Source organism: Mobula birostris, chromosome 26 (assembly GCF_030028105.1).
Source record: "Mobula birostris isolate sMobBir1 chromosome 26, sMobBir1.hap1, whole genome shotgun sequence".
Taxonomy (NCBI): Eukaryota; Metazoa; Chordata; class Chondrichthyes; order Myliobatiformes; family Myliobatidae; genus Mobula; species Mobula birostris.
The window spans coordinates 43813337-43838046 of record NC_092395.1 but is presented as its reverse complement, the minus strand read 5'-3'; the positions used below and the strand labels follow the sequence as shown (position 1 = coordinate 43838046).

The following is a 24710-nucleotide window of genomic DNA, read 5'->3' as shown; positions in this document are numbered from 1 at the left end:
ACAATATTGCCAAATGCAGCTGCAGTCCAAACCAGTGAGCTGATCAATTGTGGGATAACAATTGGAGAGTCAGTAAGGGGAGAGGAATGACAGCAGAATTATTATACTCCACTCTGTAGCAAACTGCTGAAGGGCAGATTTCAGAGTTGATTATAACGTCAAGGACTGTGCTGGTTGCTATGTATATATCGTCGGCTGCAAGGACATTCAGGATATTAGTTTCTGTGGGAAAGTAATGAAATAATTAACTCCAGTGGAGCAATTCGTTTAAATGAAGCTAAGGCACACTGCATCATTAACATTTATTAATGATAATCCACTGGATAATGCAAACCCAGGTCACAAATCTGTGAATCCATGGTCTCTCAAGGAGAACAGAAATGGAGGAATTTGGATTCATAATGATGGGAAAGGGTCAGAGAATTGTACAGAACAGGACAGGCCTTTTGAACCATGAGGTTAATTAATGCCTCACAAAACAATTCCTTTCTGCCTACACACTGTTCATATGTCTTCCTTCTCTGCAGATTCATGTGCCGACCTAAAAACTTTTTAAATGCCCCAATCATATTGGACTCCACTACCAACTCTGGCAGTGCAGCCAAGGCACTCACCACACTTTGAGTAAACATATCCCTGCAAATCTCCTTTGAACTTACCTCTTATCATAGGGGCATGCCATTTCATATAAGACACTTTCATCATGGGAAAAATATACCAGATTTGCCCAACACCTCCCTATAGCACTTGCCCTCAACTTTAGGCAGCATCCTGGTAAAACTTTTCTGCACCCTTTCCAAAGCTGCCACTTCTTTCCTATTATGGGTTGACTGGAACTGAATGCAATAAATGGGAAATTGATTCAAGAGTGATGTATTTGATTGACCATATCCATCAATTTGTCAATAGATATCATATCATGGAAATGCCTTTACAATGATGCTATACAGAGATCTATATACCAACAAGTTCCACTGCTTGGTTCCTTTTTCAGAATAGATTAATCAATCTTCCGTAGAGGATGCAGTAACTACAACAAGCGCCCCTGCTCATTAAGATGTCCATACTCCTGCTCAATACCTGTGACCCAGATTGCTAGCTGTGTGAGGAGGGCCGAACTGGGCTAGATGGGTTCACTTGCCCTTGTCTGCCACACTCACTGCCTGGCTTCCGCTGGGAAGAGTGGTCACTGTGTCAGTGAACTGCTGCTCCCGGTGCCCTGAGAGAAAGTTGGAAAATTGGAACACAGGAAGAACATAACTGAGGTTTTTAACTTTTGGCAGATGTGTAAAATGGTGGTATTCACGTTCCTTTCATTGATAACTGATATGATAGTGGTATTGGAAGCTACTTCCTGTATGCCTTTTTGCAACTGAAGAATTCAACTTGGGTATATTGGAGAAACGACAGACATGAGGCCAGGTTTGTTTCCTGGATCTCTGGGACTGGAAACCACAGTGTGGCCATGTCCATGGGTCAAATGAGGGAACTAAAGAATGCCACCATGTGAAGTGCAACCACATTTCCTGTTCCCAACCCAAAGGATAGTATTCTTTCATTGAGATATTTTGATCCAAAGTTTCATCAGCCTCCAAGAAATACTGTAGAATTGGTGAACTAATGAATTTAGACCCATGCTGGGAATTGAGCTAGGGAAAATTTGCTTGATTGTAACAACCACAACTGAGAATGGGATAACTGTACAATGACCCATTTTTACCATGATCATAAATTCCTTCATTAAATATGTGTTTTTCAAATATACTTCAAAATTAATCAGTTTCTCAATTTCAAAGTCAAACTTTACAAAGTAATCTTTTCTGGTCATGACTCACTATAATCTTAAACAAAGCTGAGTTGGTAGGTAATCTGTTCAAGATAAGAAATTTATCAAAATTCCTAGATCTGCACAGACAATGCTGTGAAATGTCAGTCCAGACGAGGAGCATTGTGAGTTTGTTGGAAGGATGATGATACTCAAATATGAATTCCCCGTTGCAATGGCCAGTACTGACATCACATCCCTCATTGCTAAAACTAAAGAGTACGATTTGGTGGGTTTCTTTCCTGGAGCTCTGTGTCCTGAAAAATGAACTGTCACATTTATGATACACAGGTGAACCCACAGCACCATTCTCATTATTTTCTTGCTTGTTCATTTATCTCTCTGCCTATCGATTTATCGATCAATCTATCTGTTTATTTATTAGTTATTTATCTGTTTGTCTATTTAGTTATTGATCTTTTTTATCTATCTATCTATTTAGTTATAGACTATTTATTGGGATACAGTGTGGAGTTAGTCCTCCGAGCATTTCAAGCCATTCCATACAGCACACCATCAATTTAACCTTAGCATAATCGCAAGTGAATTTACAATGACCTTATGAGCGGTACATCTTTTGACAGTGGGAGGAAACTGGATCAGCTGGAAGCAACCCATGCAGTCATGGAGAGAACGTGCAAACTCCTTACAGCCAGCATCAGGAACTCAAGCTCGGTAAATGGTAAAATTTGTGTGTATCCCTACACAACTGTGCCACCTCATTCTCTTCATGGAAATGAGCCTTTCCACTGCTAAAGGTGTAGGCATTTACATGATAAGATTATGCTCATGATAATGTTCTGATGCCAAAACATATCTGACCCCAGTGTGATGGGGTTGTCAGGTTCCGTGTTCAGTGTTCAGCTGTTGCTTCAATATTATTGTGATGCTGGAGAGGGATTATGGAAATTTTCCAAAAGTGTTTTTTTTTCATTTTCGGTTTATTTAAACTGTTGAGAAAAAAGTGCTCATAATTCAGCTACCAGTATGAAATGATGGAATCACAAAGGAAACAGGCAACTGAGACATTTCATAAGAACTGACAATATAGGAGCAGGAAAGGGATAGATGCTGAGAGGATATCTCACTCCCGGGGCCCAGATTCTCCCGAGGAATGCAATTTCAGAACAATGGGTGTCCCAATAATGTAGGAGCTAGGGAAAAATTACTCTTCTTCAGGGGTCTAGAACCTGTGTCATTCTCCACCTCAGACAGTTATGGAGGAGTAGACATCGAATATACTTCAGTCTGAACTAGACAGATGTTGCACTGTAATGGAGCTGAGGCTGTGCTGGGAACATTGGGATTGGCAGAGTTCAGGCCAAGAACAAATCAGCCCTGAATGTGTTGAGGAGTTGAGCAAGAGACAAGAGAAATGTGGTGTTAGGGTCTGACTGGCATTGAGAAAATACATATGTGTCCATCAGTGAAATTTGAAGGTGCGTCCATTGACATTTGTAAACAAATGTGGTCAGTAAACCTATTCCTACACAGATTGTGTCCTCATGACCTGAGTCTGATCATCATTCTCCCTGAGCAAAAGAACACTGGTGAAGGGGACAGGACCAGTCCATATGGCCATCCCTTGCTGCCTCATCATTTAGTCAGGTCATAGTAACATAATATTGGCCTGAACGACACTTTCTTGCTGTAATCCCATTACTGGAGAACATTCTGAGGGATAAGATATGCACATATCTTGAAAGACAAGAAAAGGAGAAAACCTGCAGATGCTTGAAATCCAAACAACACACACAATGTATTAGAGGAACTCAGCGGGACAGGCAGCATCAAAAGAAAAGAGCACAGTTGACGTTCAGGCTGCGACGCTCCAGACATGGGTTGATTAGAGGCATTGGCATTGATTTGCGTATGGGAGATGATGTCTTATGAACTTGATTAAGATTTTTGATGATGCAATATATGAAAGCCATTGAGGGCAGTGCCATAGATGTGATTTATATGAACTTCTGAAAGTCTTGAATATTCACTTATTTGGCTGCTCTGGAAGGATGGATCACATAGAATCCAATAAGAGCTGGCTAATTGGTGACACCACTGGCTTGATATTAAAAAGTAGAGGGACAAAAACAAAGTAGAGAATTGTTTCTCAGTCTGGGTACCCATTACTGGTGGTGTACCTTGGGCAATGTTGCTGGGCCCATTAATATTTGGCATCTCTATCAACAATCTGAAAAAGAGCATGCAAGACATGATTAATAAGTTTGCAGAAGTTTGTCGTACATGTTCTGCACAGCATTGTGGGCTGAAGTGTGTGTATTGTGCTGTAGGTTTCCTATGTTTCTATGTTTCTATGACAGTAAAGTAAAATATGTGGTATTGTGGACAGATAATGAAGAAGGTCATTATAAATTACAGGGAGATGGAGAATGTCAAATGGAGTTTAATTTGGATAAGTGCAAGGCATTGCATTTTGCAAGATCAAATCTAGGTAGGACTTTAACATGAATGGCAGGGCTCTGGGGAGTGTTGTTGAACAGACGTACCTTAGAGCACAAGTACAAGCTTAACTGAAAGTGCAGTCACAGGTAGACAGGGTGGGAATTAAAGCTTTTGACATAATGGACTACATACTCAGGGCATTATCTTACCTCTTAACTCACCAGGTCCTGTCCACCACCTACAAGGCTCAAGTCAGTAGTGTGATGGAATGCTCTCCAGTTGTCTGGATGAGAACAGCTTCAACAACTTTCGAGAAGTTCAAAACCATTTGTACTCACATGGGCCTCGCTATGCCTCTGTTTTTTGTTGGGTATGTGGGACAGTTTTTATTCGAAAACCTACTCAGGCATCCATCCCCAACTTTTTCCATTACATTGTCAAATGCATCAGTGCAGTATCCTGATTTCATGGAAAAACTTGTCAATTTCATCATTGTTATCATATACTTCTACACTGCCTTTAACAATGATCATATCTGATATCATGTGATAGTATTTCTGTTGAACCACAGTGAGTGCTCATAGAATCTAACTTGGAAGGACAGATACAGATATCAGAAACAAAGTAGTTGATGAGGACAGATACAGCCCTACAATTTGCTTGGACATATATTTTCCCCACAGAGGTTGCTGCAAAATCATTCTGTGACAAGAAACTAATTCCGGATGCTGCAGTCTCCTATTTACATTTTTCATGGGAATTGATTATTTCAAATGTCACCAATAGTGAATGTTCTTTATATTTTGTTTTGCTTGTTTATTTGGAGTCTTGGCAGTCACATGTTGTTGCTCAGCTGGTGATGCTGAATTATCGTATTAGGAATCTTCATTGAAATATGAGGGTCACTTGAACGATCAGATATTTGTAGAAATTGTTAGGTGGTGGAAATGCTAGGCCTGGATCAGTAAAGGCTTCTTCTTGAAAGGCAGCACTACAACAGCAACAACAAAGGATCCAAACTGAAGATTTTTTTCTGTTAATGTTTTTTTTCTGGACCTCAATCTTCTATACTGCTTGAATATACCTGCCTATGAGAATTCCTTTATGATTCCATTCTTTATGTAGCTTTCCAATTGGTATCTTATCTACTCTGTACAGTTATGGTGCACCTGTTAATTAAACCATGGAGGAGATGAAGCTTTCAACAAGCTGCCAGGAGAGATGGTAGGTCTCTGGGTATGTTCCGAGAAAGCAATTAACCATTGAAGCGTCATCATTAATAACTGTAAATCACTCTCATTGAGTAGCATAACAGAATGTCTGGTCAGAAGCCTTGATAAGGACATGAATGACACTGTTCATGTTGCAGGCATTGCCAATTTCCACCAATTCTCTCTTTCCTGTATCCAGTCCTGCACCAAGTATTGAGTACAAAGGTTCCATTCCAATGCATGTTTGTGACATTCACACATTCTGATTGAAGAGCTGCTTTTGTTTTTCCTCCGTTAGAATTGGAAAATCATTTATTGCTTCTACAACTGGTTTATATAGATCAGGGAAGCCTGAAAAAAAAACAGATCACATAGTAATAACAATGAGATGTTTATCATTGACAGCTTATAGAAAAGTCTGATTCTTCTTCAGAGTGAATCATTATTAATTTGCGAATGCCAGGTAGAAACACAAGGAATGCTTCCAATGAATGTTGGAAACTCATACATGGCTATGCACTGTTTACTGTTGACAGGGTCATTTGCAGCTTCTAAAATACTCCTAACAATTAATCTCAGAGATCCCTGCCATAACCATAACTTTGTCACTCCACAATTCCAAGAATATTGCTCCATTGTTTGCCTATCCGTAACAGACGAGGCACAAAACCTTCCCATGGTGGACACATACCTGTTGTAAATTGATGGCACAATGACAGTCCCTATGCGGAGAAGGCGCAGAGGCTCTCTTCTTGATGGACACACCCAACAAATCCAAATACTCTGAAGGCACTCGAGACAACTCCATTCAGTACACATCCAGCCTTGGGGAGTCAGGATGCAACTCAATTGATGACTTGACATGGTTCACAGCAGAACACTCTGAAACATAGGCAGGCCTCTGGGAAATATTAGCATAGGGGCACCCAAACTGGAATGGTACCGGAGAAGCAATTAAGCTAAAATTATGAAGTTGTAACTACAAATATATTGCCAATAAAAAGTATTCATCCCCTTGGAGCTTTTCATGTATTATTGTTTTACAACATTGAATCACAGTAGATTTAATTCAGTGGCTTTTTTGACAGTGATTAACAGAAAAGGACTCTTTCATGTCAAAGTGAAAATATATCTCTACAAAGTGATCTAAATTAATTAAAAAATATAAAACACAAAATACTTGATTGCATACGTATCACCCCCTTAAAATGACACACCAAAACATCACTGGTACCACCAATTGGTTTTAGAAGTCACATAATTATTGAAATGGATATCTCCTGTGGATAACCAAGGTGTTTCAATGATTGTACTAAAAGTCCACCTGCATCTGGAAGGTCCAAATGCTGGTGAGACAGTATCCTGGCAAAAACTACATCATGAAGACAAAAGAACACTCCAAGCAACTCTGTAAAAAGGTTATTGAAAAGTAGAGTCAGGAAATGGATACAAGAAAATGTCCAAGTCACTGACTATCTCTTGGAGTACAGTTAAGTCAATCATCAAGAAATGGCACAGGTGTAAATCTGCCTGGAGCAGGCCATCCTCAAAAACTGAGTGACCGTGCAAGAAGGGAACTAGTGAGGGAGACCAGCAAGTGACTTAGGACAAATCTGGAGGAGATACAGGCTTCAATAGCTGAAAATAGAGAGACTGCACATATAACAACTGCTGCCTGGGTGCTTCAGCAGCTGCAGCTTTTTGGAGAGTGGCAAAGAGAAAGCCACTGTTGAAAAAAAAAACTCACATGAAATCTCTGCTAGAGATTGCGAGAAGGCATGTAGAAGACTCTGAAGTCAGCCCAAAAAAGGTTTTATGGTCTGCTGAAACCAGTATTTAGTATTTTGGCCATTGCACTAAACATTATGTTTAACGTAAGCCAAGCACCACACATCAGCAAAACCACTCCATAACTACCTTGAAGCATGCTGCTGGCTACATCATGCTCTGGGGAACTTCTCTGCAGCAGGCCCTGAAAGACTTGTGAAGGCAGAGGTTAAAATGATTGCAGCAAAATACAGGGAAATCCTGGAGGAAAACCTAATGCAGTCTGCAAGAAAACAGTGAGTTGGAAGAACATTTGTTTTCCAGCAAGATAATGACCCCAAGGTGTTTCAATTGATAGTAGTAAATATACACCTATATCTGGAAGGTCCAACTGCTGGTGAGTCAGTATCCTGGCAAAAACTACACCATGAAGACAAAAGAACAGTTCAAGCAACTCTGCAAAAAGGTTATTGAAAATTATTGCCAGGAAATGGATACAAGAAAATGTCCAAGTCTCTGAATATCTCTTGGAGTACAGTTAAGTTAATCATCAAGAAATGGAAAGAATATGGCACAGCTGTAAATCTGCCTGGAGCAGGCCATCCTCAAAAACTGAGTGACCATGCAAGAAGGGAACTAGTGAGGGAGACCACCAAAGGACGTACGACAAATCTGGAGGAGCTAAAAGCTTCTGTGGCTGAGATGGGAGAGACTGAACCGACAGTAAATGTTGCCCAGTTGCTTTGGCAGTTGCAGCTTTATGGAAGAGTAGCAAACAGAAGCCACTAGAGTTTGCCAGAAGGTATGTAGAAGACTTTGAAGTCATCTTCAAGAAGGTTTAATGGTCTAATGAAACCAATATTGAACATTTTGGCCATCGGGCGAAACATTATTTTTGGTAGGTCAAACATCGCACATCAGCAAAAATACACTGTCCCTCCCTCGAAGCATGGTGAGGTTGCATCATGCTCTGGGGATGCTTCACTGCAGCAGGCCCTGGAAGGCTTGTGAAGGTAGATGGTAAAATGAATGCAGCAAAATACAGAAAAACCCTAGAGGAAAACTAATCCAGTCTAAAAGAGTACTGTGACTTGGGAGAAGATTAGTTTTCCAGCAAGAAAATGACCACAAACATAAAGCCAAAGCAACACAAGGAAGGCTTAAAAACAACAAAGTTAATGCCCTGGAGTGGCCAAGTCAGTGTCCAGACCTCAATCAAATTGAGAATTTGTGCTAGTCTTGAAAAGGGCTGTTCACTCACGATCCCCATGCAATCTGACAGAGCTTGAACAGTTCTGTAAAGAAGAAGGTGGAAAACTAGCGGGGTTCAGATATGCAAAACTGATTGAGAAATATTCACACAGACTCAAGGCTGTAATTGTTTCCAAAGATGATTCTACTAGATACTGACTTTTAGAGGGTGACTACTTATGCAATCAGTAATTTAAGAAACACACACAAGGCAATATAAAAACAGAGTCCCAAGCAGTCTTTCCAGGTGTGGCGAGACATCCCCCCTGAGTATGTTAGGGTCATATACTGCATCCAGTGTTCCTGGTGTGGCATCTTGTATATTGGTAAGACCTGATGTAGATTGGGAGACTGTATCGCCAAGCATCGAAGTTCCATTTGCCAGAAGAAGCAGGATCTCCCTGTGGCCAACAATTTTAACTCCAGTCCCAATTCCTATTTAGATACTTCAATCTATGGCCCCATCTATTGTTGCAATAAGACCACAATCAGGTTGGAAGAACAACACCTCGTATTCCCTCTGGGTAGCTTCCAACCTGATGGCATGTATATCGATCTCTCAAACTACTGGTAATAACTGTCCCCCTTCACCAATACCCGACCTCTTTTCCCTCTCTTACATTTCCTGCCTGCTCGTCACTTCCCTCTGGTGCTCCTCCACACCGCCCCACCCCCACTTTCCTCCTTCCAGTGCCTTCTGACCTCTCCTATCAGATTCCACCTTCTCCAGACCTGTATCTCTTTCACCAGTGATTTTGTCCCTCCCTCTCACAGTTTCACCTATCATCTTATTTTTTATCTATTCACTTATACCCCCGTCCCCATCCACCTCTTGACTCTGCTCCTCATCTTCTTTTCCTGCAGTCCTGCCGAAGTTTCTCAGCCGAGAATATCAACTGTACTTTTTTCCATAAATGCTGCCTGGCCTGCTTAGTTCCTCCAGCATTTTGTATGTGTTGTTGTGATTTCTAGTATCTGCAAGATTTCTCTTGTTGCAGTCAATTATTTTGTTTTATCTTTGCAATTAAGTTACATCACTTTGTAGAGATCTGTTTTCACCTTGACAGGAAATAGTCTTTTTTTCTGTTGATCAGTGTTTTAAAAAAGCCAAATTCCATTCACTGACTCAATGTTGTAAATCACTAAAACGTGAAAACTTCCAGTGGGATTGAATACATTTCATAGGCGCTGTAACCAAGGATTCAGGGAATGCACTAACAGTGAAATAAATGGAAATGAATCGAATCCTGGTGACTTCCGATAGTCAACCTGAGAGAGACTCAGATAATAGATTTGTCTAGTTTCCAACGATCTCTTACCCAGGGCCATAGCAGAGGTGGGTTGGTAGAGGTATACCTTAGGTATCTGGATTTTCTTTGCTAGTCCGGTGGCCAATAAAATTTCCGCGAAATGAGAGGCTGCCAAGGCTCTCACAGAATATTGATGTCTCCCCCAGGATAACAAAAATGGGAGGGTGCCTCTGATACATGACAAAATGGGTGAAAAGCTTGAGAGTGTTCCAGTTCTGCTCCACTGGACGGCAGGTTTTCCACTCAAAAGCCGGGTTTACTGCAGTATCCGCAACACTACTGCCTCCTACGTCCATCTCGCTCCGCTGGGAGACCCAGGTTCTTTCAAGTTGCATGGGCTCTTCCTGAGATGTCTGCAGGGATCTGCATCGGTTATCAGGTTGAGGAACCAGAGCAGTCATTGGGCAGTTCTAAGAATCGGCCTTCCGGGTGAAATCGGCTTCGCTCTCCAGCCTTGTTTCAGAAATATAGTTGAAGATTCTTACACTGACATCCTTTAATTCCTGCAGATCCTCAACGAAACTCTGGTTGCAAGAATGTCTTTTAGCTGGTAATGTTATCCTTGGCTAAAAGGAGCAACCAAAACCTACAGTGGCATGCAGAAGTTCGGGCACCGCTGGTCAAAATTTCTTTTACAGTGAATAGTTAAGTGAGTAGAAGGTGAACTGATCTCTAAAAGTCATAAAGTTAAAGACAAAGCATTCTTTTCAACATTTTAAGCAAGATTAGTGTATTATTTTTCTTCTATACAATTTTAGAGTGAAAAAAAGAAAGGAGCACCATGCAAAAGGTTGGGCACCCCAAGAGATTTGAGCTCGCAGATAACTTTCACCAAGGCCTCAGACCTTAATTAGTTTGTTAGAGCTATGGCTTGTTTACAGTCATCATTAGGAAAGGCCAGGTGATGCAAATTTCAAAGTTTTAAAATACCCTGACTCCTCAAAACTTGTCCCAACAATCAGCAGCCATGGGCTCCTCTAAGCAGCTGCCTAGCACTCTGAAAATTAAAGTAAATGAAGTCCACAGATCAGGAGAATGCTATAAGAAGATAGCAAAGCATTTTCATGTACCTGTTTCGTCAGTTCATAATGTAATTAAGAATTGAAAGTTAACAGGAATGGTGGAAGTCACGTTGAGGTCTGGAAGACGATGAAAACTTTCCAAGAGAACTGCTGTTAGTCCTGACCAAGGGTCTCGGCCTGAAACGTCGACTGTACCTCTTCCTAGAGGTGCTGCCTGGCCTGCTGTGTTCACCAGCAACTTTAATGTGTGTTGCAAGAGAACTGCTTGTAGGATTGCTAGAAAGGCAAATCAAAACTCCCGTTTGACTGCAAAAGATCTTCAGGAAGATTTAGCAGACTCTGGAGTGGTGGTGCTCTGTTCTACTGTGCAGTGACACCTGCACAAATATGACCTTCATGGAAGAGTCATCAGAAGAAAACCTTTCCTGTGTCCTCAATACACAAAATTCAGCAACAGAAGTTTGCAAGGGAACATCAAAACAAGCCTGATGCAATTTGGAAACAAGTCCTGTGGACTGATGAAGTTAAAATAGAACTTTTTGGCCGCAATGCGCAAAGGTATGTTTGGAAAACAAATGGTGCAGAATTTCATGAAAAAAACACCTCTCTAACTGTTAAGCATGGGTGTGGATCGATCATGCTTTGGGCTTGTGTTGCAGCCAGTGGAATGGGGAATATTTCACTGGTAGAGGGAACAATGAATTCAATTAATTACCAGCAAATTCTGGAAGCAAATATCACACCATCTGTAAAAAAGCTGAAGATGAAAAGAGGATGGTTTCTATAACAGGATAATGATCCTAAACACACATCAAAATCCACAATGAAAGACCTCAAGAGGCACAAGCTGAGGGTTGTTCCATGGCCCTCACAGTCCCCAAACCTGAACATCATCGAGAATCTGTGGATAGACCTCAAAAGAGCAGTGCATGGAAGATGGCCCAAGAATCTCACAGAAATAGAAGCCTTTTGCGAGGAAGAATGTGCTAAGATCCCCTAAACAAAAATTGAAAGACCCTTAGCTGGCTACAGAAAGTGTTTACAAGCTGTGATACTTACCAAAGGGGATGTTGCTAGGTACCGACCATGCAGGGTATGCAGAGCTTTGCTTCGGGCCCTTTTCCTTTTTTGTTATTTTCAAACTGTAAAATATGGAAATAATAAAGTAATCTTGCTTAAAATATTAAAGAAATGTGTCATCTTTAACTTCATTCTTTCTGGAAATCAAGTCATCTTTTACTCGATTCGCTACTCACTGTAACCGAAATTTTGACTGGGGTGCCCAAACATTTGCATGCCACTGTACTCTCTGCCATTAGGATATGTAATCAATGGAATAGTCATCCATTCCCAGATGCAACTGGATGACTCTGAGCCCCTGGCAGGATGAAACAATACACTCCCCATCATTTTTAAAAAAACAGACATTATTTCAGAATACACTGGAGCGTCCTCCTCCCATAAAGCCATTGCCCGTGAAAGGGCCTTGCCTGAGAGGAAGGAAATTATATAGGCCACCTTACTCTTGCTCGAGGAGAACATCCTGGGTTTTAATTTAAAAACTTGTGATCATTGACTGCAGAATCCACAGCAAGACTCTAAGACCCCATTACAGTGCTCCAGGGCTGGCAGATTAATTGACTCTACACAGTAGTTCTGGGAACATGTAGCAGGACACATTGGCGATTGCTTGACATCAGAGTCTGTCTGCGATTATGCAAGTATTACCTGGTGATGTTGCTCATGTCATCCAACTGCCTGTCCCTGGCCACTGCTGGTCCACAGACACACACACACACACACACACACATATACAAGTCTATCTAGTTTCTGTCTGTCTAGTTTATTTATTTTTATTTGTTTACTGACAGTGCAGAATTGGTCCTCCAAACCCTCAGCAGTATGCTGTCCAGCAAACTAATTTAAACTTAACCTGGTTTAACCATTTGAAAAAAACATCTGCAGCCCCAGCAGGAAGTGAACTGTTATTTTAAGGCGAGGGGCTGGCCAGAACTGAGACAAGACATTACCATCTGATTTTAAACAACATTACCCAAATATCATAGTTTCTGTTCTACCCGTTCTATTTTCAGAATCTGTTGGGCACTGACAGTTTAAAGGGACATCATCTTTGTTGCTGTCCTTGAATTGTGACAGTCAGAAAGAGAATTGTTTCAGACATTCTGCCATGTTGCTTGTCTGAGTAACTTTCTGGTGGATGCTGTGGAGTATGTCTGAATGTATGAGTTTTACATCATCAACATCTTCCATCATTCCTTTAGATCCTGAAACTTAAACGTCTCTTAAAAATGTGGATAATTCCATTTTCGCTGCTCCCCTGTTTCATCACTCAGATTATGAATGATATGAGATCAAAGTTTTCCCCATTGCTTTGCTTTGCTTTTAGTTAGTTGCACGGTGGGTTTTTTTTGGGGTCTTTTTTTCCTTTTCTCTATTGATATATATATATATAAATTAGTATACTATTATGTTACCTTAGTATGTTATGTTTAAATTACATTGTTTGTATCATTTTTTTTGTGTATTAATATCTCCTGTAATTTTATTATATTCTAACAGTGTATTAGTGCCTATATGGCTTACCTTTTTGTATACTTATTCAATAAAAAGATTTAAAAAGAAAGAAAGAAAGAAAGTTTTCCAGAACGAGAGAGAGAAAGAGAGGGGGAGAGAGAGAGAGAGAGAGAGAAAGAGAGAGAGAGAGAGCAATCCTGCTGAGTGTCTTGCATTCTCTTCTCCAAGGAATTTGAGATAATCCTAATTTTGCCACAAGAAATTTGAAAGGACTAGGAGAAAGTTTCTGTGTAAGTAAATGAGAAATTATTTCAGAGAACTTTTTATGTGTCGGGAGGCCATGTAACTATGTGAATAAGCTCTGTGAAGGAGAGAGCTCTGTCAGATCTGACTACTTATTGTTTCTGCCTGTTTTCTATGGCCTGAGTGTTTAAGATGAATTACACTGTAGAGCCTGAAGGTATTTCAGATTGTTTTTCATCAAGAATCTTCATAAAATTATCTTTTTGTTTTTTTTGTTCTGCCTTAAGCTCACATTTTATCCTTTCTTATCTGTTTCCTTCCCTTCTTTACTGAAGCAAATATTGACATGGTTATTACAAACGTTTTGCAGTTCTGCTCAATGTGGTGTACAATGTAAGGGTCTCTAAATCCAGGTGTAAGTTTCACACTTATTAAATGTCATTGATTCCAAACTGGTACTTTGGGAAGCAATTTGGAGTGATTTGAAATATTCTCGTCCTGTTTTGGAATAATCACTTCCCAGCAGGCTAGGCCTTACAATGATCATGTATTTTTAATTTTTAATGTATTATCCAGTTGTTAATACTTAAATTACTCAAGAAAAGGGATGGATTGATGGGTTAAAAATGTCTGAAATGAGGTACAACATTCAACATTGACAAAAAGGTTTTCTTGAATGCCTGTGTAAACCATTTAGAGTTTAGAGCGCAAATCTCAGGAGAATAGCTTGTGAATATTTCAACCTTTTCGTTAGCGCGCACTCGCTTGGCTGATCCATCATTGAGGCTGGGGATTTTCTCAGAGCCTCCTGCTTCATAATGCATTGTGGTAAGACTCAGAGGATTGATCTGATCCATTGGAAATGAAGTCTCTCAGGTCTGCACAGTCGGTGCTGTGTTTGTTATTTAATGTCATGTAGTCCTGTGTTGCCTCCTCAACACTGTGAGGCATCATCAGTAATGGGACAGACTGGTGCTGCTCCCAGAATTCCAACAGCGCTCATCATTCCACTGGAGTAGATGCTCTGGCTGGACAGTGAAGGAGGGTTAGGGATATGCCAGGCTGTGTGGTTACAGATTATGGTGGTGGAAAACATTGCTGATGCTGATAGTCCAGACAGACCTTATAGATGCCCAGTACTGAGCTGTCAGATCTGTAACATGTCTGTCATGCCTTACAACATCATACAATAGAGGGAGTCATCGATGTAGAAATGGGATTTGTCTCCACAAAGATGTTCCAGTGGTCACTTCTGCCAGTGCAATCATTGACAGAGCCATCTGCCACAGCTAGATTGGTGAGATTGAGGTCAAATATGATTCTCCCTGCTATATTTCATTCACTACCTACCACAGACTCAGTCAGCTTAGTCTGTGGTTGTGCAAACTAACTACCTTCTGTGATGGCCATTAAAGTCCCAGGGAATATTCTGGACATTACAAGATAAGTGGAGGGATAGGTAGTTTTAAGGAAGTAGACGGGCTAAGGAGGGACTAACACAGATCAGGGAAATGGGCAAAGAAGAATCAAATGGAATACAGGGTTAGGAAGCGTATGGTCATTCACTTTCTTTGAAGAAATAAAAGGATAGATTACTTTGCAAATGGAGCAACAATTAAAATCTGATATACAAAGGGACTTGGGAGTTCTTGAACAGGATTGCATAAAGGTTAATTTGCAGGTTCAGTTGGAACTAAGGAAGGCTAATGTGACGTTAGTATTCATTTCAAGAGGACTAGAATATAAAAGCATGGATATAATGCTTAGGCTTTATAAAGCACATGTAAGGCCTCTCTTGGAATTTTGTGAGCAATTTTGGGCCCAGTATATAAGACAGGATGTACTGATACTGGAGAGGGTTCAAAGGAATTTCATGAAAATGATTCCAGGACTGAAAGATTTGTCATATGAAGAGCATTTGATGGCTATCGGCCTGTAGTCACAGGAATTCTAAAGGATAAGGTGTGACCTCATTGAAACCTATTGAATGTTGAAATGCTTTAACAAAGTGGATGTGGAGAGCATGTTTCCTATGATGGGAGAACCTAAGACCAGAGGACACATCCTCAGAATAGAGGAGCATCCTTTTAGAATGCAGATGAGGAGGAAATTATAGCCAGAGAGTGGTGAATCTGTGGAATGTGTTGCTGCAAGTACCTCTGGTGGCCAAGTCATTGGGTATATTTAAGACAGAGATTGCTAGATTCTTGTTTTGTCAGAGCATGAAGGGATATGGGAGAAGTCAGCAGATAGGGGCTGAGAAGGAAAATGGATCAGACATGATGGAATGATGGAGCAGATATGATGGTCCACATGACCTAAATCAGTTCATATATCCCTGGGCTTATGATATAAAATCATGCAATGCTCTCCACTGGCTGGTTTGAGTGCAAATATCACTTGTCACTTATCAGGTCATGGCTGAATTTAATCAACATCTGGGTGGCAAACAGGTTGGGACTGCAACATCAGCTGAATGGTTGCAAGTGGAACTGAACATTCTGCATATGACAGGGAACATCCCACCTGCCTCTATGATGGGAGGAAAGTCAGTGATGAAGCAGTTGGGGTGAGGACTCTGCCTTGAGGAAAGCCTGCAATGATGATAAACAGAAGAGAATCTGCAAATTCATCATCCTGCAGTGATATCTTTGTTCTGGGTACTTCTCTTTCCATTGTGCAAAGCACAGATGCAATAATAGGCAAGAGTAGTTCAGGCAATATGCCAACTCCACCCTCACCACCCACCATTCTGGTTATGTCCTGTTCGGAAAGACTGTCTGGAGTTCTGGACACATTGGTGTGCTGGCAGGGGAAATGATCCCCTGGTGTCTTGAGTATTGAATCCAGACACAGTGAAGTCTCATAATATCAGGTGAAATGTGGACAGATAGACCTCCTCCTGCTTACAATCTCCTGGCCTCCCTCCTTTGATGAATCAATGTTCCCCATGCTAAGCAAGTACTGAGAGAAGCACGGACACAAAATGTTCTCTGGGACTTTAATGACCATCACAAAGGGTGGTTTGCTTGCATCACCACAGTTTCAGTTCTCCAAGACCTGAAAAACAGAGCTTCCAGACTGAGCCTGCCACAGACAATGAATGAACAACAGCAGTGAGAAACATATTTAACCTCAATCTCACTATTGCACTGGTGGCAGATGCTTTTGTCAATGATCGTACTGGTAGAAGTGATCACCCAGAGGATGTAAATTAGGTGGCACTGAACAGAACAAATCTCTTCATTTCTAAACTCCTTTGATTTCAATGGAAAAGAAACCAATCTTTGGCATGTAATGAGGTTCAACTCACTGTCACATGGTGAAACCATCAGGCCTCATTAACGTTGCTTTCCCCAGGATTTCTATGAATTAATCTGTGGGGTGATTTTGCTTTGACAACTAATATGGCACAATTTCAGAAGCAATTCTTCTTCTCCCAACCATAACTCAAGGGTAGCAACAGAGATAATGTCCCTTTAAATGTCAAGAGCTTGACAGATTCTTAAAAGAATATGAGGCCAAACAGAAACAGTGATATTTGGATAATATGATACAAAATGCAAATATAAATGTTCTGGGCTGTCCCTCCCCTTAAAATAACAGCTTCTATGCTGCTGGGGCCACAGATGTTTGCTATTTTCATATCCAGACAGCAGATGATATGATCAGAACCAAAGCTCCTTTTTTTTAAATGGCAAGGCATTTTTATTGATAAAATTGATCATTAAAATGCGTTGTTTCTCCAGATTTGACACAGCTCAATAACATTCAATTTCGCATGGAATTCTTTCTCAGTGTTCCCATAGAATTTCTTCCAATCATAATTTTGCACAATTTGATTCAGCTGATTTGTGATAGTGATAGATTTCATAGCCCTCTTTTTATTCCAAGGATCTTAAAGTTTATGTTAAAATTTATTAATGACTGGAATGTAAGGTCTTAATATATTCTGCATTTCATTATTAACAAATTGGAATATTAGAGTCAAATAATATTAATGTATTAGTACTATCAAAAATACCACACTCTATGGTGTGAGGAATGATAATTTATGACTGAAACACTGGTAGCAAACAATAATTGCCTCAGATGCAATAATATTGTCTAAAGATTATGGAAGGAGATCAATTATATTCTCTGTATGAGGGAAAACTTTTATAATTAGACTCGTATTTAGTTTCACTGGCATGTTGCAATTTGTTGTTTTACATGAACTCTACATAATAATTTCTAATAATAATGAACTATAAATTTCAACAAGGGATATTTACTTTTCTAAACCCCTTATGGGTGGTGTACATGCGTGTACAAGATTTCAGATATTATTGCTGTAATTTTTTGCAGCCACTGTCCCAGTCCAGGTGTCACACCCCCATGTGCTCCTATCACCACTGGGAATGCTTTGGCTTTAAACTTTCACACTCTTTCTATCTACACATTTAAGCCCTGCTCTTTTCTGCAGTTTCTCATATTCCTTCTTCCCAATGATTCTACATTTGGGATTGACACAGCTATTACTATTGCTTTCTTCTGTACCTTCTCCAATATTGCTATGTCTGACTGGCTGGCCAGTACCTGCTTATCTGTCTGTACTTGGGAGTCCCACAGATTCTTACCTCTCTCATTCTCCACTACCTTCTCAGGTTTTTCCCATTTGGACTGGGGAGCATCCAATCCATACTCAGCAAAGCTGTTCCCATAGATAATTAGTGCAAATTGGTTGTGCCATTCAGTGCACATTGTCCCTGCCTGCATCTTGCAGCCTACTACTATATGCTGGATGGCTTCAGCAAATTCCTGGCACCGTCTGCATCCTGGGTCTTTTCTTGTGTCATAGAACCCTGTTTCTAATCCTCTTGTGTAGCCATGAGCAGCGGCTCTATGCTGTCCCTCAGCCCTGCCATTGGTAGGACTTTCTTACATCAGCCAGCTCTGAAACTAACCCTAAGCCAATATATATAAAAGATTAAAGAAAATAACTAGTGCAAAAAGAGGGTGGAAAATACCGACGCGGTGTTCATGGGTTCATTGTTCATTCAGGAGTCTGATAGCGGAGGGGAAGAAGCTGTCGCTGAAACATTGAGTGTGTGTCTTCAGGCTCCTGTACTTCCTCCTTGATTGTAACAATGGAGAGAGGGCATTTCCTGAGTGATGGATCCTTAATGATGGATGTTGCCTGTTTGAGTCATCCCCTTTTAAGGAAACTGCTCATCCTTTCCAATGTTGATCCCTCAATGAGGACTGGTGTGTGTTCTGTCAAATTCCATAATCCATTGCTTGGTCTTACTGACATTGAGTGCAAGGTTGTTGTTATAACACACCTCAATCAGGTGATGTGTCTCATTCTTGTATGCTTCCGCATTGCCATCTTTTGTTCTGACACCTTCAATGCTTTGGACTGTTTTTTTTTTCTTAAAGAACTACTAATAATGGCCTGTCTTACAAGATGAAGAAGTTTTTTTTTATTTTGTTTTCTAAAAAAGAGAGTCACAAGGGAAGGGTATTGGATCTGCCAGTGATAGTAAACCTGATTATCATTCTGATACTGACTTTGGTCTTTTGATTAGAGTCCAGCTTGTTGCTTTCATTGTATTTTTCCACTTTTACATTTACTTACACTGCCTTTTAGGTTTGTATAATCAAAAGGACTCTGCAGAGAGTCAAGCTCCGTAAGGCAGTTGGACCAGACAATATCTTAGGCTGAGTACTCAGGAAATGTACACATCAGTTCACTGACCTCTTCACAGACACCTACAACATTTCATTATCCCCACATGCTTCAAATTAGCTAACTGGTAATGGCACATGTCAGAAGCAGCACTCCTGCTAGATGGACACTGACAAGTATGCTTACCGACAGACCCACTCTATGTCAGATGGCAGCATCTGTCAAGCATGTGGCTCTGGTACACTGAGAAAACAGGACCCATGTATCAGAATGCTGCTTCTGGATTTCAGCTTAACATTCAACACCATGGTCACATAGATCTTGGTTAATAAATTCCTACTCTTCAGTCGGAATGCAGCACTGTGCAACTGGACATAGGATTTCTCAATAAAGAGACCTCAGATTGTCAGGATGCACAACTGCTCGTCAGTCTCCATCATCTCCAACATGTGCACCCCCCACATCCCAGGGCTGTGTGCTGAGCCCATTGCTCTACTCTGCTCACACATTGAGGTCTCGTATCAGGCCAATTACATCTTTCTGAATGTCAGCAAAACAAAGAATAATATTATTGACATCAGGAGAACTCACATCACATTGCCAGCACAGCACTGGAAACTACGAGCAGTTTCAAACTCCTGGGACAGCACATCTTGTACAGTCTCTCATGGTCCCAGAACACAACCTACACTATCAGAAACGCTCACCAACATCCAAGTTTTTGAGCAGGTTAAAAAGAGCTGGATCCTGCACAACTTCACTCATGTCTTTCTATGAATGCTCAGTAGAGACCTTCTTAACAAACTTTATCATGTGTCGGATGGAAACGACACGGTGGTATACAAGAAATTCTCTACAATGGGTATGTCCGGTGCATCACCAACACCAGCCTACCTGCCATAAAGGATATATATGCAGAAAGATGCTGGTAAAGAACCAGTAATATCATGAAAGATCCCACCAACCCTGACATTGACTGTTTGCACTACTCCCATCTGGGAGGTGGCTGCATAGCGTCCATGCCAGGATGGCAAGACTGAAGAACAGTTAATTTCCCCAAGCAATAAGGATGATCAACACTTCCACCCGTGAACCCTCACCTCCACACCCCCAACTACTTTATCATTTCATATCAGAGTCACATTCTGTACAGACACTCCTGTACTTAGCGTCAGTTTATGGACATTCAATCAATCTAAATATATAAGCTATCTCATGTATTCATATTTATTGTTTCTTTTAGTATTGTGTTCTAAATCTTGCTGGCTTTTTGTGTTGCATCAGATTTGAAGTCACAATTATTTCATTTTCCTCTACACATTCATAGTGCCTGGAAATGACATTGTTGAATCTTGAATACTGAATCTATTTATCCATGGATGTTTAGCAACCGGTAGTGTATCTGTTTCTCCTAAATATTGGCCAAAGCGAAGTGTGAATTGGTAACTGGTCTGAGGTTTCTTATCAGGGACCAGTCCGACTGCTTTTCCAATATGAATGTGAAGAATTTACTCACATCCCTTTGTTATTTGTCTGCTTTGTTTGCTGGATCACGCTGGACATATCTGTCCTCTGCTATGATGAACATCTAATAAAACAGGTGTAACCATAAACATGTTTTCACTCCCAAAAAAATCTTCTGGGCAATATCATCCCCAGATCTAACAAAAGCTATAAAGGGAGTTGTACTATGTTGGAGATGGATGCTCTCATTTCATCTCAGTGACCAGACATTACAGAAACAAGTGAAGAAACGAGGAAATATCAGACAACTATCTATGTTATTAACTGCACAAAAGCATGGAGGTTTTATTTGGGAGATACCAGTGCTAAATTCACTGTCTCAGACTCAGAGGTCATCAGAAGAAGCTAAATAATAGTGAAATAGAATGTTTACTGGACATTGTGAGGTCATTTGGCCTGTTCACCTCAGAGCAGCACATTATAAATGACAATACATCCCCTTGCCAACTACCCACAATCCTGCAGTTTCAGATATTTATCTCGTTCCCTTCTAACTATTGCAATTTATTCTCCCTGCACTAATATATTGGCTGTGATATTTAGACAGTGACAGAGACAGATCTAACTCAAGTGAACTCACGTGTGGCCATTGATGTTTTAGCATCTTTCTCTCAAAAGCTAATCAATCAGAATACTACCTAACACCGGCCCATTACCCAATTTTTTCCAGGGCCCAAGAACACATATTTCATCTATTAACTAGAAATTTCCAAGTCAGGATAGCTTGTGACTTGGATGTAAACTTGCAGGTGGCATTTCCTGCTAGTTCTGGTTTTGTGCACTTGGTGGTAGAGCTGAATGGTTTTGGATGTGTTGTTTGAGTAGCCTCTGGAAGTAATAGCAGGATATTTTGTCAATGGACCACACTACATCCATTGTATACCTGTGGTGGATAGAATAGATGTTGTTGATTGTTTGTTTAAGACTGTCACCCTCCTAGATCATAGGCTACAGGCACAGTCCACTGTCCTGACCACTCAACAAAGTTGTACCCAGGTTTAGCACATCCTAGAAAACTCCTCCTCTCAGGGATGAGGAATTTGAAGCTTCTATTAGGACATCTGTAGCTCTTGGATTTTACGAGATATGTTGCTAACCCCATAACAAACACTTTCATTGTGGGGATTCTGACCATCCATCGTGGAGTTACTATGGTTGGTGGTGGAAATTGGCCTGCCTTGTCCTAGATGGTGTTGAGATTCTGAAATGATTTTGGACCTGTACACATCTTCCAAAGTGGAGAGTATTCCATTTTGTTTTTGTCTTCGATGTTGTGGAGTAAATGGTGGAAAAGTATTGTGATGGTAATGGCACTGAATGCCATAGGTAGGTAGCTTGACATATTCTTCTTGGACATGACCCTAGACTGGCACATCTGTCATGTGAACATAACTCACCCCTTATTAGCCAAATTTTTGTATGTTGTCCAGGACATGCTACATGTAGTTATGAACTGGTGGATGAGCTGAAGAGTTGCAATCATCAATCGACATTATTGCTTCTGTTCTTACAATGAAAGGAAGGTCATAGATGAAGCTTTTAAACATTGTTGTGTTGAATATACTCCATGAGACATCCTGGGAGTGGAAACACTGACATACAACAATGACAACAGTATTCTTAGTGATTGCTATGATTCCAGTCATTGGTATACTTTCATCATGATACACATTAAATTTGGTGTAACAGATCTCATTGATGTTACAACTGATCAAATTCTGCCTTCACAATGAGAGCAGTAAATCTCGTTTTACCTCTAGAATTCAGCTCTTTGGTCAATGTTTGACCTAAGGTTATGATGAGTCATAGACTTACACAGAACAGAAATCGGACAATCAGCCCATCATGTCAGTGCCAAATAATTTAGTTTTCTGTTCCAGCCCCACTTATCTGCTTTTGGGTGTAATCTCACAGATTTCAGGCTCTCAATCCACTGGAGAAATATCCTTGTGTCTACAATATCTCTTCCTCATAATATTGTATCCCTCTATCGGCTCTTATCCTTGACCTCTCCAGGTCCAAAGGAAACAAACTCAGTTGATCCAGTTTCTTGTTATACCTGTAAATTCAATCAATTATTCGGACATGCTTCCCTAGAAGTATAACCGTGCTGACTATGCACCACTCAGAATAATCTTAACAAGATTAAACAGAAAGCACCAACAATTAAAGATTCCAGTTGAGACAACAATTAACAAACACAGGTGCTCTAGAAAGCTCAGAGCCCAATGCTCTCTGGATCACCGCACAGGCCACAAAGAGCTCAAAACAAATATGCTCCGTAATATCACTGTCCCTTGCCCTAAACTCTCCATTTACTATGGGTTTCTCCCTTTCTGAATAGAGTTGAGATGTATCCATTGAAGTTCTCACTCACATCCCCTGGCTCCAAGCAGAGGTTCCACTTTGTCCCAAAAGAACACAATGTTTTCCCTATTTACTTCTTTTCACCTAACATACTTGTAAAATGCCTTGGGATTCTTGTTTACCTGTGTGTTAAGTGTGTTTAATGGCTTAATGGCTCCTCTTTGCTCTCCTAAGATATCATCTATGTCCTCATATGCAAGGATCTGTTCCATTTTCAATCATATAAACAAGCTATGTGCTTCTTTCATTGCTTCATTAAGCCCTTCATATACCTTGATATTGATGACTTTTTAATCTATCCATCCATTCCATTCACCTTTATAGAAGCCTGTTAGCCCTGAGCACTCACTCTAACACTTTTCAAACAAGTTAGATATTGTTTGTACCCAAAGCAGCTTCTTCCAATCAGCTTTATCTATTACTGGAATCAGCTTTCCCAGATAAGTGTGAACACTTCACAAATTGGCATTGAAATGTACGGAACAATTCCCACTATCACCAAAATACTGTTTACTGACATTTCTACCACTTCTTGAGACTCACTCATCTAAGCCCCTCTCATTGAGGCAATCCCAGTCCACTCTGCAGCAGTTTAAAACACTACTGTATAATTCCCTTGTTAATATCCACATTCTATAACATGAATTCCCTTTACTTATTGGCTCTTCTATCTCCTACTGACTCGTTTCAATATCTAAAGCCAAATCTTTCTGTGAAAATCAATGTGTGGTTCATTTGTCAAATTATTGCTGTGTAAGTGACATTTAATACCATTATCCATGAATTGTTCCACATTTGCTGATGAGTGACTATCAATTAAAAATACAGTAATTAGTTGGATTGGATCTGTGCTGCGTTTGATGAACAGAACAAATTTGAGTATTTTTCCCCATTGACAAGTAGAGAAAAGTCTTGTATCTGTTCAGGAAGCTGGGATGCCACGCCCCAAGTAATTTCACTTATTACCTAGACCCAGTGTGGCAGATACATAATTTAGTACAAAGTCAGCTTGTAGTGGTGGGACTCCAAGCCAGATGCAGTGATGGAGAATGAGGTTCCGAACCAGAGTATATTTTGTGTCCTTGTTGCAGTCAGTATTTCTCTGTGAAAGGAGAACTTGTTGGGAAGGCCAATATTCACCAAGGTAAAGAGGAATGAGAGGCTCTCACAGTAAAATTTAAAATTTCAGGAGGACTGGACAGAACCATTCCAAAGGAGATATCATCAATCACTGAAGAGGCAAAAACAAGAAGTGGTGTCCAAGTTATTAAAATATCCAGGAAGAAGTTGGGTACATTTCTCAGTGCTGAATCAATGAAGGAATTTGGGGATGAAGGAATGGGTTTGGAAGAAGGTAATCAGCCATGATCATGTGGGATGAGACAGTAGGTCCACGGGGCTGAATGGCCTACTACGGTTCCTAGTTTCACTGTGTCCATGTCTCTCTCTACCACCTGTCTCACCACTTCACAAGCCTGCCACTGCCCCCTTAATGCTTATTGCTATCATCCTCAGACTGCACTGCACCTGCAAGTTTTGTGCCACCTGCAAATCTGGAGGTTGCGTCCACTGAACCCAAGT

General features: G+C 40.6%; 1 pseudogene; it reads right to left on the bottom strand.

The window, feature by feature from the left end:
* Positions 1-1133: 1133 nt before the first annotated feature.
* Positions 1134-24710, bottom strand: part of LOC140188262 (ubiquitin carboxyl-terminal hydrolase 35-like) — a 41675-nt pseudogene continuing 18098 nt past the window's right edge.